General features: G+C 39.0%; 1 pseudogene; it reads left to right on the plus strand.

Moving 5' to 3' along the window:
* Positions 1–19,151, plus strand: part of LOC111537037 — a 61,060-nt pseudogene that overhangs the window by 40,912 nt on the left and 997 nt on the right.

Here is a 19,151-nt window from a genome sequence, read left to right on the forward strand (position 1 = left end):
TCTCTTATGACCACAGTGAATGACTTCAACTCAGATTTGAAAGTAAGAAGGAAAACAAGAGATGAGTAAAATTTTAAGAGCAAGCTGAGTATGGAGAGCCATGCAAGAGAGCTGCAGAATGATACTTGGTTAGGAGTGCAGTGCTTTCTGTTGGGAGTACTGTTGGTATCTATAAATTGTTTTTGGAGGCCAGATATTCTTTAGGGTGAAAAGGAGGAAGCACCTGGGTATATGAATCCTGCAGAGAGCAGTCACCATCCTTTCCCAGGCTCCATCATGGGCTATGGAAAGCCGGAGTGCTACACAGTCTGAAGATATAATGAACTTAATCATGTGGAAGGGCAAGGTCATATCTTGTAAGGTCTGTATCAGCCAGAGATGATGAAGAATGGTCAAGAAAAAAGTGAAAGTAAAATAGAGGGAAGGGCATGACAAAAAGGGAAGGGGAAGGAGAAAGGGGCTGAGGAACAGAGGATGGGACACAAGGTGGGAGACAAGTGGATAAGTGGAATTTTTTGTCTGCTGGCCTTTGTGGTTTCTGGGTAAATTGATTTACATTCTTAGGGCTGCTGTTGATTGATAATTGTGTTTGTTAAGTGATTCCCCAAACATTTCTTTCTGTTGAAATACTTAATTTAATAAGATAATTATGCAAAAATATTAGCTCAAGAAGATGGTTCTTAAGTGATTCAAGCTCCTCCTAATCTCCACTAAAAAGACTTAACAGATGTTAAAATTTTCCGATATTCCCTTCAGATCTTTTCTTCTTTTAAAGGAAAGTATTCATTATACAGGGTGTCTTGACCTCTCCTCTGAGCTCAGATTCACCTGCAAATTGGATCTCTCCATCTGCATGTCCCATAGGCACCTCAGACTCATTGTGTTAAGTGAACAATTATTTTCCCCCACCCCCCCAACCTGACCCAGACCTGCTTCTCTTCCAGTATTTCCTTCATTAAAGAAGGAAGCCATCATCAGTTCTAGTGGTCCATAAGCTTGTTTTGTGTACTCTACCTGCTCCTCCATCGCTAAACTCACGAGTGCACAGGATGGTGCATCCATCCTGCCCTTTGCTATTCCAAGTGAGTCTTTGTAACTAGAGAAATAACCCTGATATCCAGATGTAAGCTGATAATAGAGTATCACCACATGCATTTTTTAAAAACAGGCATGTCTTGTTCTCCAAAGCCTTGTTTGTCTCTCTGCATACTTTGAAGTATATCATGCTCTTGTTTCAGCCAGCAGCTGCCTAGAGCAAGGATCTTGACACCTTCCTCCTATGCTTTAAGACTATGTATTTCCAGGAAAAAAAAAAAAAAAGAAACAAACAAGATACAAACCTGATCAGTTTCCATTATCTTCAAGTACGAAAGGAAGTCTTAAATCCAAGGCTCTGCCATTTGTCAAGTAGAAATGATCTGAAGATTGAGGGCTGTTTCTAGGGAGGGTATGTGTGTTTTCTGTGTGTACTTTATTGGGTATGTGACACTTTTTCCCCATTTTATAGCATGCCCAGAATGTTTTTCTTTCTTCAACCATATCCTCTTATATTACATGTCATTTTATTTAACTATCTTCCCAGACTCTCCACCACTCTCCTTGTCCCAGTAGGTCTGGGAATCATTTTGTATGGGTCCATGGAGATTATGCCCACTGGTCCCATCAGACTACCTATGACTCTGTGCTATAACTGCCTGCTTCTTTCATTGTCTGACCCCCTCACTAGATGGCAAATGCTGGCACATCAGGGGTTTGTGTATCTTGTTCTCCATTGATTCTCCCAAGCTTAGCAGAAGCTCTTGTGTTTAGCAAGACTCAGTGAGTGCTTGTGAACTGAATTAAGACTTTTCAGCAATTCCTAGATTCCTTCCTCTTTTTTCTCCCCTACTCTACTACTTCTACGGCTGTCTGGCTTCTCATAATCTCACATATGGATTATAGCAGAACCTCCATCCCCCGACCACCCCATAATCCTCATGCTCCCAAATAAGTTTATGCACCAATGATAGATTCATATGCCCAAATCTTTTCTGTCACTTTCTTGGAAATGGTTTGCAATTGTTTTCTATTGCCTATCACATTAAGTTCAAAGTCCTTTTATCACTTCAAGATTAATGTTCCTGGCTTACCTAAACACACAGACTCAGGTATTTGCTATTCCCAAATATAACTCCTGTCTATAGACAAGCCGATTTCCTTCCTATTCTCCCATCCATGCTTAGGTCAGGCTTACTTGGCTTACTACTTGCTCTTTCCCCCAACTATCTCTTTATATCGCCTTTCTATCCATCCAAACCCTTCTTATCCCTTATCGCTCAAGTCAAGGAGCTTGAAGCCTTCTTTCAGTCATTCATGCACACACTAATCTTTTAATTTTATATCCATCTCTGAAATTTCTAGCCAGTTGTACATGAGTACTCTTTGTATCTAATTTCATAGACAATATCTTCAACTCAATTTTAAGATGCTTGATGTCAGGAATTATGCCTTGTAATGCCTAGCATATCAGAACGTGACCTAGCATGTTAGATTGATTGACACACTATTCTTAAGCCTGTTGATTGACTGATATTCCAGAGTCATCTAAGGTATTAAGATATCAAGAGAAGTCATATAAAAATGATTCAAGATACTTAAATTTACGTACCTTCAAATTAAGTGTTACCTTGCTACTTCATGGAATAAGAGGAAGTCCTATACACCTCAGCCTTATCCCAGGCAAATATTTTTTAATGGGAACAAAATAATTGCAAATTGTAATATTTGTCATGGGCCGTAAGTGTTGGGAAGCATTGGACATAGCAGTCACCAGATGACTGGAGCTACAGTTGGTAACCCAAGCATGCAACAAGCAAAAAGAGGTGAAAATTCGAACTGATGCTGATATATACTAAGGGCCTGCTGCAAGCCCTCCCTACTCTCTATCGCTAAGCAAATGGAGGATGACACAGGTCTGGTTGCTGACACAGCATGCATAAAAGACTGAGTCACTGTTCCTGCCCTCAGGGCATTTGAATCCAGTAGAGGCAACAGAGGAGCACACAAATAACTATGATCTGAAATAGTGTATCTTAGATATGGGAGGTGTATGTATATAGTGATAGACCACAGAAAACTGCAAGGTCTTGGTCTGGGATACTGTAACAAAATGGTATGTCAAGAAGAGAAGCCAATGTGAGAGACAACGATGCCAAATTTGGTTTTGAGCCCATTTGAGGTTAAATTGGAAGTGTGCTTAATTTTGTTAAGGGTAAGTAAAGAATGAATGGCCTTGATGGTAATGTAATTTGGGGAGTTGAGGACATAGAAGTAACAAACAAGGTATGTAGATAAGTTGCCCAGAGAGGGAATGAGTTTTCCTACATGTTGTTTTTCCATCTCTGAACTGATGTTAATACTTGATTTCCACTTGACATGAAGTTCTGAGAATTATTCTCAGATCTTGAAAGTGCTTTATTTAACCTGTACTGATTGATAAAGAGAGTGGGCTTTCATGAGGCTGCTGAGAAATTCCTGGGAGGCTTTCTGAGAGGGAAGGGGGAAGGAGGTTGCTACTGCCTCACACTCAGGGTACTGCTGCTGAAAGGGAGTGGCGGCTTATACCACTGTGACTGCCCCTGGAGGGCACAGGAGGACATGGCACATTTTGGGCCTGCCAGAAACAATTCAGTACTTGGACTTGCACAATGGCTCTTCTTTCTTCAAACAACAAAACTGTAGAACAAAGCATCCCTGATCCTTATTAAGAAAGTTTAGATCAGCTCCTATCAGCATCATCATAGTTATCTTACATCCTGTTACTAATACCTTGGCCTATTTATAGCTGTGTGCTTTTGCTTGGAATGCTTGTACATAGATTGTCTCGTATTTATACTGATGTATGGTCTAGCTAGATAACACTGCACCTTTCTTGAGTGCTTTCTACACATTAAGCACTGAATTAGATGCTTTACACTCACAGATCTGGTGGTATGAGTGTGCACCTGTGCAGTTGCACAAGATGCTGGCCTCAGAAAGGCCTGCATTTGATTTAATGCTCTGCTGTTGCCATCCATCTTGAAATTCTGGATAATTTTTGAAAAGGGGGTCCTGCATTTTCATTTTGCACTAGGTCTCCATAACATGTAGCTGGCCCCATACAGGGGCTATTTCCTGTAATATGTACAACTACTCTATGCGTAGGACATACAATGCCATTTCACGGATAAGAAAGTGGGATCACAGAGTAATTTGCCAAGATCCTTAACCCACCAGAATTGGTCTTTTGGTTATGGTCTGTGCAACTCCCAATCCTATGCTCCCAATCAGTGCTTCCAGGCGAATGTTTATCCCGGTGTGTTCACAGCCTACCTGCGTCAGATTCACCCAAGAAGCTTGTAAACATGCAGATTTCTCATAAGCAGGCTCTGCAGACAGGGCCAGGGAATCTGTATGTTGGTTCACTGCCCGGGTGACTCTCGTACACCATTCAAGTCTGAGAACTAAAGCTCCACATCAATAGCTTTCAACCGTGTTTGGCCCCAACCCAGGTAAAAAATCCGTTTTACATCAAGATGCAGTATACACACACGACAAAAGTATCATAAGATAGTACTTACCAGCTGGGCGTGGTGGCTCACGCCTGTAATACCAGCACTTTGGGAGGCCAAGGTAGGCAGATCACCTGAGGTCAGGAGTTCAAGACCAGCCTGGCCACATGGCAAAACCCGGTCTCTACTAAAAATACAAAAATCAGCCAGGCGTGGTGGCATGGACCTGTAATCCCAACTACTCAGGAGGCTGAGGCAGGAGGATTGCTGGAACCTGGGAGGCAGAGGGTGCAGTGAGCCGAGATCATACCACTGCACTGCAGCCTGGGTGACAGAGCAAGATTCTATTTAAAAAAAAAAAAAAAAAAAGATAATACCCTTACTATACAGGAGACACTCAAGATTATCTTACTCTATTCTAATTCTCTTGTAAATGCCTACAGTGCTTCATGGTACAGATCACAAAGGTAATTTGAGGAACACAGTGGCTAGATGAAGAGGAAATATTAAATAAGGCTTGGCTGGGTGCGGTGGCTCAAGCCTGTAATCCCAGCACTTTGGGAGGCCGAGACAGGCGGATCACAAGGTCAGGAGTTCGAGACCATCCTGGCTAACACAGTGAAACCCCGTCTCTACTAAAAAATACAAAAAGCTAGCCGGGCGAGGTGGCTGGCGCCTGTAGTCCCAGCTACTTGGGAAGCTGAGGCAGGAGAATGGCGTAAACCCGGGAGGCGGAGCTTGCAGTGAGCTGAGATCAGGCCACTGCACTCTAGCCCGGGCGACAGAGCGAGATTCCGTCTCAAAAAAAAAAAAAAAAAAAAAAAAAAATTAAGGCTTGAGTCTGGCACGATAGAGAATCTAAGTCAAAAACACAGATAGAAAGCTACTCTCCCATTTAGGATTGTTTAAACGAGAAGTCTTAAATTTTTTTTTTTTTAAAACAGAGTTCTTTAAAAAATCTGACTAAAACTAGTGCCCCATTTTACAGAAAACTTCACATATACTCATGATTTCTTATATCTTTCAGGGGATCTCTAGATTTCCCTTTTTTGGGGTGGAGTGGGGACAGAATCTTGTTCTGTCGCCCAGGCTGGAGTGCAGTGGTACTATCTTGATTCACTGCAAAACTTCCACCTTCTGGGTTCAAGTGATTCTCCTGTCTCAGCCTCCCGAGTAGCTGGGATTATAGGTGGGGTGGGGGAGGGGGCCACCACGCTCTGCTAATTTGTGAATTTTTAGTAGATGGGGTTTCACCATGTTGGCCAGGCTAGTCTTGAACTCCTGACCTCAGATGATCCACCCGCCTTGGCCTCCCAAAGTCTTGGGATTACAAGCATGAGCCACCATGCCTGGCCTAGATCTCCCTCTTTTTCAGACTCTAGATAAGTGATCCTTAATTTAATTATAGCTCTATACAGAGGCAGAAGTCCAAAGTGGATGACCTCATTGAATCCTCATTACATCATGGTGGGGGAGGGCTTGAAGTTTCAGGGGGTTATTTTCTTTTAGCTTTAAAGTCATAAAGACTGGTGCCCTTTGGCCATTCTTCTTTATTTTCTATTTATCTGGTTTCACAGGAATGCAGTCATTAGAGAAAAATGTTGCCAAAGGATAAGGATGGCTACTTAGAAGCATTTTTGGAGGCAGCCAATGTCATTTGTGAAGGTGGCAGAGGCTACCAAAACAAAGGCTAGGAAGGAGGACAAATGCACTTCTAGAGTCCCCAACTCTCTTGGGCCCCCCTGTCTCTGAACCAGGGACTGGGGCATGGAGGACCTGGCATTCCATGGCAAATCTCAGGAATCTCCCCTACTTAGCCCAGGAGTGATGTGCCACTGTGGCATTTGGACAAGCCTAGACTATTTAGCTTTCTTTACCAGAAGACTATGCCCATTCCCAGTGATTAAGGAACTACTCAGATCATTTCCAGACTTGAGATGAAGACACAAAGCTGAGAAGATGCTCTGGATGCTCAAAGATAAGATGACATTTCTAAATTGCCAGCACTAACCATGCTCTAGTCTTGCATACTCCTCTATGCATAGTCAATGAACTATGCGATCAGTATTAAGAACATTTTGGGGTAAAGCACAGGAGGAAATGATGGAAAGAGAGTTCAGGGAGAGTATATTCGAGCAGAGTTACTCAAATTATGGTCAGTCCACACACTGGTGCCAAACTCGGAATTGTTCATTTTTGTTCAATGATGAACTGAGTACCCACTGAGTGTTTAGAAACGTATAGAATTTTGAGACTCCCTGGCACACTCGCCCATCTCCTCCCTCCCTTCCTTCCTTTCACCTCCTGGGAATAAAAAAGAAAAAAAAGAAAAAGAAATGTAGAGAACTCGACAGAGTAATTTTAGGTCTGTTGAATCTAGTAATAAATTTAAGCTTTTATTGTGTATGTCTACATTTTTAAATGGTTTTTTAATAAATTCATTCTTATTGCACTTTATGAAGGTATAATTATTTGACAGGTTTGAAATTTGGGAGGAAAACACCTGGCCCCTCCGCACAGATAATGTTAAAAGCAGTATTCTAAAGCATCATATATATATTCAGAAGCCTAGGAAAGGCATTCAAAGATCAGAACTATGAACCTTTCCCTCAGAATTGGGCCACATATAAATTAATGTAGTTTTAAGTGGCATTTTTGTCACCATCTAAGAGGTCTGTCAGGAATGATCAATTCGCTATTCTGGTGACTTTTCTTATTATGTCACATAGATATTGTGGTTTTATCAGAAATAGAAGAAAGTGAGTACTTTCAACCCTATATTTATAGTTTGCTGGGCCTTTGAACATATTTTATAAGAATTTACTATGAGGTGAGAATGGCTATCTCCATTATAATAAAGAAACTGAGGCACATGGAATGACCATAATTGAGATGCGTTGAAACCACGAAGCAGGCCCAGAGTTCCTGTCCTTCCATCATCTGGTATGGCTTAACATCCAGACCCTGCTTCCTCCCCAGAGGAGATTATGGGGGTTGGGATTGTGTTCGTTTATTGTTTAAAGCTCTTAGTATCATGAATAAATAGTCTATAAAAATAATAGGCAGCAAAGCAAAGCAAACATATTTCTTTAGCAATGCATTAAAGTATCTTACAAAAACAAGTTTCCACATGCTGAACTTTTCTTTCACTACAAATAGTTGTGGTCTTTTGTTGGGAAAGAATCTCAGAAAATGCACAATAATACATTTCAACTAAAAATAAAGATTGTATTCCCCTCTTAAGGAAATAGAAAGTCGTGTGTGTATGTGTGTGTTTAATACTAGTATTTATAGACCTAAGGGAGTGAGTGCTGCTAGAATTCAGAGAAGCCCAAAGATGAGACTTGAATGGTCCCATAGGGAGAAAACTACTGAGGAATTGAAAAAAGCAAGTAATGGTTCCCAGCATTATTTTAAAACCATCTCAATAGATGCTGATGGTTCTACAGCAAGTAGCAAAATTGTGGAAAGACAACGTTCACCTATGAACATACATAGCTGAGTTCTTAAATATTTTTTCACATGAATGATTCTTCAGTACTGCAGAAAACTTTGTTTCAGTCAAACAAAGCTACTTGTCATCGCCCATCCACAGCATGCTCATTCTTGCTTCCAGGCCTTTACCCATTACATTCTTTTTGGAGAATGCCTGAATCACTTTACTTATATTTGTCCTTTTTGTCTTTTAAAATGCAGCTTAAAGCTCTGCTCCTCCAGAAACTCTTTTCTAATTAACACATGTAACGGACTCAGTCATTCCTTTGTGGCCCCAATCTGTACATTTTATACTATATTTCTATGCAGGTATTTTGCTTTATAGGTGTTTTTGGACCTGTGGGGTGTGTGTGTGTGTGTGTGTGTGTGTGTGTGTGTGTGTGTGTGTTCAGGTCTTGGTGGTGAAGTGGCAAGATGTGGTGGATAGGCGTCTGGTCTACTTAGATTGTGAGACTCTCGAAAGCAGGGACAATTCCTTCAGGTTGTGGTGGAGTCAGACATATTTCATAAGTGTGTGTGACTTTAGGCAACTCCCATAGGATTGTTGTGGGGATTAAACAACATGACAAACGTGACCTGCAGGGCACCTGGTAGGTGTTCAATAACAGAAGTGCTCTTTTTGTGATTCTAGTACAAGGCTCAGTATGGGAGCTCTTCACTCCAGATTGCTAGTCTTCATGGCTATTGCTATTGTGGTTGCTTAATAAAAATAACCTACATTTATTCTTCTGGGAGAGTTAGATGGTCATTGAAACTAATGCTGGCATTTAGGACACACCTTGTCTTTCACTAACTACTTAACTTCTTTGGGCAGGTTGTTACAGGCATACTTCATTTTATTGCACTTCACTTTATTGCCCTCCACAGATATTGCGTTTTTTACATATTGAAGGTTTGTGGCAACCCCACACCAGCCAAGTCTATCAGCACCATTTTTCCAACAGCACGTGCTCACTTCATGTCTCTGTGTCACGCTTGAGTAATTCTCACAGTATTTCAAACTTGTTTCTTATAGTTGTATCTTCTATGGTGATCTATGATCAGTGATCTTTGATATTACTATTGTAATTGTTTTGGGGAGCTACAAACTGTGCCCATATAAGTCGGCAAACTTAATCTATAAATGTGTGTGTTTTGACTGCTCTACCTACTGGCCATCTCCTCATCTCTTTCTGTCTCCTCACTCCCTCCTATTCCCTGAGACACAACAATATTGAAACGAGGCCAATTAATAATCCCATAAGGACCTCTAAGTGTTCAAGTGAAAGGAAGAGTCACATGTCTCCCACTTTAAATCAGAAGCTAGAAATGATTAAACTTAGGAAGGTATGTTGAAACACCAGGTATGCCAAAAACAAGGCTTCTTGCACCAAATGTTCAGCTAAGTTGTAAATACAATGGAAAAGTTCTTGAAGGAAATTAAAAGTACTACTCCAGTGAACACATGAATGATAAACAAAACAGTATTACTGCTGATATGGAGAAAGTTTTAGTGACTGAATAGAAGATCAAACCAGCCACAACATTCTCTTAAGCCAAAACCTAATTCAGAGCAAGGCAGTAACTCTCTTATGAAGGCTGAGAGGGGGTGAAGAAGCTGCAGAAGAAAAGTTGAAGCTAGCAGAGGTGGATTCATGAAGCTTAAGGAAAGAAGCTGTCTCCATAACATGAAAGTGCAAGGTGAAGCAGCAAGTGATCCAGAAGGTCTAGCTAGGATCACTGATGAAGTGGCTACACAAAACAACAGATTTTCAATGTGGAAAATAGCCTTCTATGGGAAGAAGATGCCATCCAGGGCTATTATAGCTAGAGAGAAGAAGGCAATGCCTGGCTTTACAACTTCAAAGGATTGATGACTCTCTTGTTAAGGGCGCATGCAGGTGGTGACTTTACATTGAAGCCAACACCGGTTAACCAATCTGAAAATCCTAGAGCCCTTAAGAGTTATGCTAAATCTACTCTCCCTGTGTTCTGTAAATGGAACAACAAGGCCTGGATAACAGCACATCAGTTTGTAGCATGATTTACAGACTATTTTAAGCCCACTGTTGTGACCTACTCCTCAGAAAAGAAGATTCCTTTCAAAATATTACTGCTCACTGAGAAGGTACCTTGTCACCCAAGAATTCTGCTGGAGAGGTACAAGTGGATTAACGTTTTTTTCATGCCTGCTCACACAACATCCATTCTGCAGCCCATGATCAAGGAGTAATTTGGGCTTTCAAGTCTACAGGCATATTAATATCTTGAAAGGCTATAGCTACCATAGATTGTGATTGTTCTGATGAATCTAAGTAAAGTAAATTGAAGAGCTCTGGAAAGAATGTATCCTTCTAGATTCCATTAAGAATATTCATGATTCATAGGAGCAGGTCAAAATATCAACATTAACAGGAGTTTGGAAGAAGCTGGTTGTAATTCTCATGGATGAATTTAGGGGTTCAAGACTTCAGTGGAGAAAATAACTGCAGATGTGGTATAAATAACAAGAAAACTAGAATTAGAAGTGGGGCCTGGGCCGGGCGCGGTGGCTCAAGCCTGTAATCCCAGCACTTTGGGAGGCCGAGACGGGCGGATCACGAGGTCAGGAGATCGAGACCATCCTGGCTAACTCGGTGAAACCCCGTCTCTACTAAAAAATACAAAAAACTAGCCAGGCGAGGTGGCGGGCGCCTGTAGTCCCAGCTACTCGGGAGGCTGAGGCAGGAGAATGGCATGAACCCGGGAGGCGGAGCTTGCAGTGAGCTGAGATCCGGCCACTGCGCTCCAGCCTGGGTGACAGAGCGAGACTCTGTCTCAAAAAAAAAAAAAAAAAAAAAAAAAAAAGTGGAGCCTGAAGATGTGACTGAATTACCACAACCTCATGATAAAAGTTGAAGGCATAAGTAGTTGCTTCTTATGGATGAGCAAAGAAAGTGGTGTCTTAGATGAGATCTACTCCTGGTGAAGATGCTATGAACGTTGCTGAATTGACAACAGTGGATTTAGAATATTAAATACACATAGTTGATAAAGCAGCAGCAGGGTTTGAGAGGATTGACTCCAATTTTTAAAGTCCTGCTGTGGGTAAAATGCTATCAAACAGGATCATCTGTTAAAGAGAAGTCTTTTGTGAAAGGAAGAGTCAATGAATGTGGCAAAGTTCACTGTTATCTTATTTTAAGAAATTGCCACAGCAACCCCAGTCTTCAGCAACCACTACCATGATCAGTCAGGAGCCATCAACATGGAGGCAAAACCCTCCACCAGCAAAAAGAGTACAACTTGCTGAAGGCTCCAATTACAACTTGCTGAAGAATCTGATGGTATTTTTTTTAGCAACAAAGTATTTTTAAGTTAAGTACCTTATTTGTTTATTCTTAATGCTATTGAACACTTAATAGATAAGTATGGTGTAAAGATAACTTTAATATGTACCGGGAGACCAAAAAATTTGTGTAACTTGCTTTATTGTGATACTTGCTTTATTGCAGTGGTCTGGAACCGAATCTGCAGTATCTCTCAAGTATGTCTGTAGCCCACAAGCTCTCTCCCAACCATCAACATGGCAAAATTTCTCTCCACTTCTGCATATAGGTGCCTTTCCCTCTTACCATTCCTCACAACACATACCCTCTAGGCTGTATGTTACATGTTTTTACTATTTCTTTCCTATTTCTAGTTTGCTGTTTGTCTTAATTCTGATCTGATTTCATCCATACAAAAACATCAGGCAAGCTACACAATACAGTTTGTCCTGAATGCTGTCTCTATGGTCAGACCTGATTTTATTTCACATTTATAGCACAGCAAGTTCACATTTATTCATATATTTTTATGTCCTTAACACTCCTCTCCATGTCTCTGTTGCACTAATGTTCTCATACTCAGAAAGTTACAGTGGTTTTTAAAAGTAAAATCGAAAAGAAAAGGGAGATATGGATGTGGGAGTCAGCAATCATTATGCAGGTGCCTGTTACCCAGAAATGAATGAAAAGAGGCCTGGGTTCAGGGCTGGAGGGCCTGGATTTCCAGATCAATTTGTCGTGGAATATATGCTATAAGACAAACCTTTTTACCTTTTGTGCCTTGGTTTCTTCTTTGGGGGAATGGACTAAGAATACTTGTCAGTTTGTAAGAATTTTAGGCTGAATTACTGGAGATGATGTAAACAGAGGGCTTTAGAAAACCCACATAAACTTTAGCTCTTAATAAAGATGATGATGATATACATTGATGTTTCTGTATGAAGGCTTTTCTTTATCTTTCTTTGCCTCTAGTGCCCTTTGGACAGTTACCAATTAACACTGTATTTTGTTCTTTAACTTTTCATGTTACTCTATTAAGACTGCATGTTCCTCAACTGCATGCACCATATGACCACCTGTAGAAATGATTGTAAAATAATTAGTACATATCCTAAAATAGTTACTTTTCAAGATTTTATGCTTGAAAAGAGGCTGTCATCTTTCATTGTTTTAAATGCTCCTTTAAGGAATGATCCAGTTTGATGAACAGAAGAAAATACTGCTGTTTTTACTATTACATGTCTGTTGTTTGGTCAAATATGGGATTATCAAATTCAGTTATCCATGCAGTTCATCAAAGTTGTTTCCAAACAGATTATTCTTAAAAATAAATCATCAAAAGACAAAGATTTACCACCCCTGAGAATATACAAAATATCAAACTACAGGTTCCAGAGCTCTTGCATAATAAATTCATAAAGTGTAACATCACGTCATTGTATTAAATATATGCTTCCTCAGAGTGACTACTTTGAAAGTTCATCTCAAATTTTGCTATACAACTCTTGTTGTATTTATGCAAAAATTTTGGGAGGCCAAGGTGGGTGGATCATGAGGTCAGAAGATTGAGAACATCCTTGCCAACATGGTGAAACCCCGCTTCTACTAAAAATAAAAAATTAGCTGGCTGTGGTGGTGCATGCCTGTAATCCCAGCTACCCGGGAGGCTGAGGCAGGAGAATCGCTTGAACCTGGGAGGCAGAGATTGCAGTGAGCCGAGATCACACCACTGCACTTCAGCTTGGTGACAGAGCAAGACTCCATCTCAAAAATAATAATAATAATTAATTGCAACATGTTAGCATCATACCTCACACGTAGTGCATCTTAGAATAGAACAGAACTCATAGCACATGCTCAATAGTATGCAACTGATTGTGGCTTATAGTTAAGAGTTTGATATGACAGAAGTAGATAATAAAAGAATGGTTAAAAATATTACAAATGAAGTACACTTTTTTGTATGTAAACAAACCTGGATTCTAGTCACAGTAATCTTCTGAGATGCATATTCTATGATTGTAATGCTTTTAAAAGGACACATTTATAACTTTAGAAATTTAGATACTTGTTTCAGTACTAGAAAAGGAAGACATTAGTAAATAGTGGAAAAAGTTAATATGGGAGTCTTGGCAATTGAGTTCTTAAGTAATGGATGGTAAGTTCCCAATGGGTGACTATGCAGGGTCAATTTGGAAAGATTAAGGGACACTTAACCTGGGTTCTTCACTTATGAGTGGCAATATACTAAAATCATCTGAAAGAAATCCAGGATCTGAAAACATATGTTCAAATTCAGACAAATGATTAAATCTACTATTCATTCATCTGCTTAATTAATTGAGCAACTCCCATATGCTAGGCACTGTGCTAGGCATTAGAGATACAGTATTGGACTGAATATTCACAATTGCTTTATTTTAGTCATTATTATAATAGCTATTAAGGAAAAGTAGAATATACTACTAAAGTAATAGGGGGCTTGGGTTTTATGAAATGGACAGGGGAGAGCATTCCAAAACTTTTTTTATCTGAAAAAAAAGTACTGCTAAAACGGTTATAATTAAGCTGTTTCTACTATTACAGAATTACAAAGTTTACACATCGACTTTGATAAACTGCATTGATAATTAAATTGGATAATCTCAAATTTGATTAAATGGTTTCAGTCTGCTGAAAGGCTTTTGCTTAGGTTATAATGTAGACTCCTGTTTACCATATGATTTTTTGCTGAACTACAAAAATATTATTTAGCGCTAACAGAAATAGAAAACTATCAGTTATAGAAGATAAAGCAGTTCATAATGATGAAATGTAGTAAGTGTACTGGTGTCAATATAATAAAGCTGGTGTAATATTACAAAATGTAGATCAAATATAAGTCATCTGCTCAGGAAGTCATCTTTATTATGATTTTCAAGTACGTAAGCTAGTTGTGGAACCAGTTGAAGCTGTTTATACAAAAGCTTATTGGAGAAAGGCCAAAATATTAAGGCAGAAAGCAAATTACTACTGGATTGGAGACTAGATCTAGCTGCTGTAATTCATTAATTTTTTTTAGAAAAGTTAAACCTGGGTGCTTGTGTTTGCTGAAAGAGTAATATAATTAAGACATAACAAAATGTTATTTGTATAATGGGAGTCTCTGGTTTTGAACTGTCTAGACACTGAAAGTACCTATAAAAATGTGAACTTCATGTGGGTGGGGATTTTTGTCTATTTTGTCTACTGCTGTTTCTGAAGAGTTTAGAATAGGCCCTGACATTAACAGAGCTATATATTTTTAAATTAATGAATGAATGAAAAGCAAAGTAAAAAATGGTGTCAATATTTATGTAGAAAAGGAAGAAATCAACAAAATGTCGGTGATGTCACATTTAACATAGAAAAAAAAATTTAAAGGCATTGAATAAATTGAGTTTATATAAAGAAACTACAAAAATAAAATTTTTATGTTAATAAGGTAAGTATAAAAACATGAAGGAACAATTCACTTAGCGTGTCATCTAGGAAATCAAATATTCAAATTGCAAGTCTATTTAAAAGGGCATTGAACTACATTATGTGTAATTTGTAGTCACAAATGCCAAGTGAAAGACAACCAAATTCCTACTTTAGGGAGGCTACCATAAGACTTTCAAGAGATTGTTTTGCTTTCTATGTGACTTTACAAAACTACAGTATGGAAGGTACAATAATGTGGGTATAACTATACTGATACATTTATGAACTCATATGCAACCATTGTTCCTTTGAGATGATGCTATGAATGTTGATTTTCACCTGCACTTTTCCAGCATTGCTAAACCAGTGCATAACTCACTGCAGTATAACTTCCATGTGTCTTGTTCTTCGTTCTGCTGTGCCAACTTGCACTGCCAACTGACGCTGTGACAGTCTGCTGAAAGGCTTTCACTTAGGAAGAGCCACCCAATTTCTGGGGACTGTTCCCTGGGGTTGACCACCAGCTCTATTGCCTCTAGCGTTTCGTTGTCATGTCATTCCATTTTTAATTTTTTAACCTACTTTTGAAGTGTTTCCTCCTAACCAAGTACAGTACACCTTGGTTTATGCAGATATTCATTTAAAAGACTTACTGAAATATCAATGATCAGCAATTCCTATGTATGGATAAAAATGAGTAATTACAGTAAAATCACAGAGCAGTAAAATTAGTGGCACTATGGTAATCTGTAGCAGACAGAACAGAGTCACTTTGCTACCCAGTCAATAACATTTATTGGGAAGATACTTTGCATACTATGTAAACTCTTCTCTACTCCCAGTTGCAGACTTTAATTATCCTCCTATATTTTCAATTCTCCTATATTTTCAATTCTCCTATATTTTCAATGATGCTTCTTAGAAATTTAAAATAATGTGGAAGTTCAGGAGAATATACAAGTCAACAAAAGTCATTTAGGAAATTAGGCATCTACTAATTGCTAAGCACTGTTCTAGGTTCTAGGCAAAAATAAATAAGACATATTCCCTTCCTTTTCCTAGTGCACAGTTGGATAAGGGACCAGCCAGGTACACAGTGCAAGGACAGCAACAGTAGAGGTATGTCCAAGGTACAGAGGTAGTGCACAGGGAGTGATTAATTAACTGTGGGTGTGGGGAGGAATAGCGGTGTCAGGATAGGTTTTGAAAGGAAGGTTTTTAAAGATCAACTCTGAGGCTATCAAGCAGGAAGGAGGGGAGGACATTCCAGGAAGACAGAACAGATGACACAAAGGCGTGGAGGAGTAAGCAATATGGTGTGTTCGGGGAATTCCAAGCAAACCAACATTGCTGAACCTGGAGTGCTTGTGGGAAACAGGAGAGTAAACAACTCTTGGAGGTTTTGTTTGTGAGGTATGGAGCGGCACAAAAAAGCATTGTGGAGTGGCACAAAAAAGCATTGAGCTGATCCTTGCTTGATCTGACAGTTTATGTATATACTGATGACTATGAAGACAAATATAGGTTAAATTATCACAAGGACTTTCCAGTCATTCTATGACAATATATACAATGTAAAAGGCAACCTCTTTATGCAGTTTTAAAAATACAATATATCGTTTCTTTTGAGGCTCTTGTCCATTTCAGTGATTCTACATTTTAAGTAGTGAACGTTGACACAATAAAAATTCACCTTGCCAAAGACAGGCAGGCAATCAGGACCCAGTTTATTCGTGACAAGGACTTATTATTTTTTCCTGATGGACATTAACCTTGTTTCTCTTTAACTGAGACTGCTCTTTGTTACCTTACCTAACTGTCCATCCTGTAGTTTCCTGTGTGGTTAAATGAAAGATTATAAATAGCCTTGTAGTACCTAAAACAAAGTATGAACCCAACAAATAATTATTGACTGGCCAAGTCTATCAGACGTTGGATACATCTAAAGCACATGTGCAGTTTTAAGAGTTTACTATTAATCTGCTGAATCTGTCACATTTGATAAATTCTTTGTTTACAAATGACTACAATCTGTTAATGCTCATTTGTATGAATTCAACATGTTTCCCACTTTGCTCTTTAAAAAGAATGCTATAAGGTTGACTGCTGCTAACTATTAGGTGAAGAATATTCCCCTAGAACAGCACAGCTTGGCATGTGGTAGAATGGTACCCAACAAGCGTTTATTGGGTACCACTCTACCACAGAATGAATTATTAATAGCTTATAATCAAGGCCTTCAATTCTTTTTTTTTTTTGAGACGGAGTCTGGCTCTGTCGTCCAGGCTGGAGTGCAGTGGCCAGATCTCAGCTCACTGCAAGCTCCGCCTCCCGGGTTCACGCCATTCTCCTGCCTCAGCCTCCCGAGTAGCTGGGACTACAGGCGCCCCCCCACCATGCCCTGCTAGTTTTTTGTATTTTTTAGTAGAGACGGGGTTTCACTGTGTTAGCCAGGATGGTCTCGATCTCCTGACCTGATCCGCCTGTCTCGGCCTCCCAAAGTGCTGGGATTACAGGCTTGAGCCACCGCGCCTGGCCGGCCTTCTCTTCTTAAGCAACTAAGCCTTTTTATTCTCAGCTTTGACCGTATGGAAAAGTACTGTCCAATAGAGATATAATGTAATGTAAACCACATATGTAAGTTTATATTTTTTAGGATCCGCATTTGAAAAAGTAAAAAAGAAACAGTTGAAATTGATTTAATAATATATTTTGTTTAACCTAGTATATCAAAATATTAGCATTTTAATATGCAATGGTTATAATATTTATTAAAGAGATATCTTACTCTCTTTTTTTCTACTAAGTATTTAAAAATGTGGTGTGCATTTTATATTTATATTACATCCCAATTAAGGTAATAAATTTCCATCAAAATACTTGATTGGTATATAGATTTCAGAAAATTTACAGTTGAAAAGGTAGATTCATATACTTAACATACTTTCAAACATAACAAAATTTTTCAGTCACTGAATCAAATCGGTTTTTAAGTGTAAATTACTTGAAATTGAGTCAAATTAAAAATTCAGGCAACATGTTAAGAGCTCAGTAGTCACATGTAACTAGTACTGGACCCGGTAGTTCTAGAGAATTCTACTCCATAGGGCTGACGGTAGTCAATGCTCTTTTCCCACTTTTCACTGTAGGTTTAGCACTTTTTAGATCTTTATTTCCCTTTTGTTTTGTCAGTACTTCAATTTTCTTCTGAAACTTTCATTACCCTAACACATTAAGTTAGGAATCTGTGAATTGAACATGCCACATTTGGTTAATAACCCAAAAGAAAATTACTCAAAGCCTTAAAATATTCCTTTTGTCATTTCTCCATAGTCACAGGCACAGAAGCTATATATAGTAACAAAAAAATTTTGCTCATCAGCATTTTCATTTTTAAGGACTAGGGTTAAACAGTATTGACTCCATCACAATAATACCTTGTCATTTTTTTCCCTCTCCCATGTTTAAGGATCTATCTACCAATGCCATTTTAAGGGGAGAAGAGCTCATGTAGAGACAGTAATTCCTTTTGAAAAACATAGTGACTTTTTTTTTTTTTTTAACCTGGGCAAAGTTCATTTTCACTTAGTTTTCACTACATACCAAGCTTAAAACTGTAGATATTAATAAGGATTATTTGAATGGCTTTTTTTTTTTGATAGAGTTGTTCTATCCAAAAAAACAATTTGGCTAACTAGAATTTGGTTAGTTAGAATTATGGATTCGAGCTACCTAGTAATGACTCTCTTTGATAGAAACGTTCTTTGGGGATTGACTTAAACAATAAATATCCCTTACTATTATGTGATATTCTGTAAATTTCAATATGTGAAATAGTGAGCATTGTGTAGCAAATAGAGCTAAGGAATTTGTCCATGGCTTTTAACAGACACTTTAAAATCTGTGGAAGCCACTGTGCCAGAATCTGGGGCTCTCCTTTGAGACCTGTCTCGAATTAGCCGTTATATCTTAACGGGGTGAACCTATGGTTTCTGTGACTGGTGCAAGATTGAACAGCACCACATATTCCAGTTATCTTCTTCTGTATCTTATTAACCTGGTGCATCTGTGATCTTGAACAAGTTAACTTAGTGGAATTTTGTAAAATGGAAATAAATATGCCTGTCAGGGTCACCATGATTATAAAGATAGAATAACATGTGAGTACACTTTGAAGAGCAAAATGCAAACTACCAGCTGAAGGAATGATTCATATTCCAACGGGGCTGAACACCTTTTCACAGATACTTGTTTATTGCTAGGTTAACTCAGGTACTATTGCAACACTGGGTACCCTTGTGTGGCTGCAGCAGTCAATGGTGCCGCTGACACTGGTGGCAGCCCCTACAGGCAGCCGTCGCAATAGTTAACCAGAAAATAACCAGAAAAATACAAG

The sequence above is a fragment of the Piliocolobus tephrosceles genome, chromosome 1, assembly GCF_002776525.5.
Source record: "Piliocolobus tephrosceles isolate RC106 chromosome 1, ASM277652v3, whole genome shotgun sequence".
Taxonomy (NCBI): Eukaryota; Metazoa; Chordata; class Mammalia; order Primates; family Cercopithecidae; genus Piliocolobus; species Piliocolobus tephrosceles.